Source organism: Octopus bimaculoides, chromosome 21 (assembly GCF_001194135.2).
Source record: "Octopus bimaculoides isolate UCB-OBI-ISO-001 chromosome 21, ASM119413v2, whole genome shotgun sequence".
Classification (NCBI taxonomy): domain Eukaryota; kingdom Metazoa; phylum Mollusca; class Cephalopoda; order Octopoda; family Octopodidae; genus Octopus; species Octopus bimaculoides.
The window spans coordinates 9,033,197-9,034,082 of record NC_069001.1 but is presented as its reverse complement, the minus strand read 5'-3'; the positions used below and the strand labels follow the sequence as shown (position 1 = coordinate 9,034,082).

At 33.1% G+C, this 886-nt stretch overlaps 1 protein-coding gene across 1 annotated transcript in view; it reads left to right on the top strand.

The window, feature by feature from the left end:
• The window catches only part of LOC106873802 (60 kDa neurofilament protein), a 28,345-nt gene that overhangs the window by 20,105 nt on the left and 7,354 nt on the right, over positions 1-886 (top strand). The window lies entirely within an intron of this gene.

Below are 886 nucleotides of genomic sequence, written 5' to 3'. Positions count from 1 at the left end.
TATATATATATATATATATATATATATATATATATATATATATATATGTAGAGGGAATATATATCCAGTATCAGGAGTTGATATGGCTGCGTGTGTATTATTACAAGAGTTCATATACAGATGAAGAATGAATTCAAGAACTATATATTTACTACATAAAAAAATATTTTATTTACAGGTCGATGATGATACATAACCAAAATGTAGAATCTAGTTGAATGAAGCAATCTATGCAAGAAAGTTCAGAGATAGGAAATATAGAAATAACAGCTAAGTGGTGGCTTTCAATCATGTAGCGTAGAGAAATAGACGGACATAGCAATGACTTGAATGTCTCTAAGCCTAAGCGACTAAGAAGCGAAGAGCAGGGTTAGCAAGCTGTTTTATTAATGGAACGCTAGACATTCTAGCAACTTCCAAGAGAAACGCTTCTTGAATAATTAAGAACGACGTCTCATGGCACAGATGCTTCGAGAAACTTAGAAAGGGAGGTCACTCTATGATCTTTCTTGCAAGAGAGATCATTCAACTATTTAGCTGTACATATATGTATGTATACATGCATATGCTCATATATCATTTGTATTATATATATATATATATATATAAGTACTAGTCAAGTACACTGGAACTTGATTGGTACTTTAATTTATTCAAGTAAAGTACTTAATTGTTACTTAGCAGTTTCTCACCCTATCTGCCTTCCATCTAGGTGTAGAAACTCCCATTTCGCAGCTGTTAACGATTCTATTGTTGTTAAGGTTGTTGCTGTTACTTTGATATTGATGATACTGTTGTCACCGTTGTTGTTGCTGCTGCTGCTGCTACTCTTGTTCTTATTGTGGTTACTGTTGTGCCACTGCTCCTGCTGTGTTTTTTTTTTTTT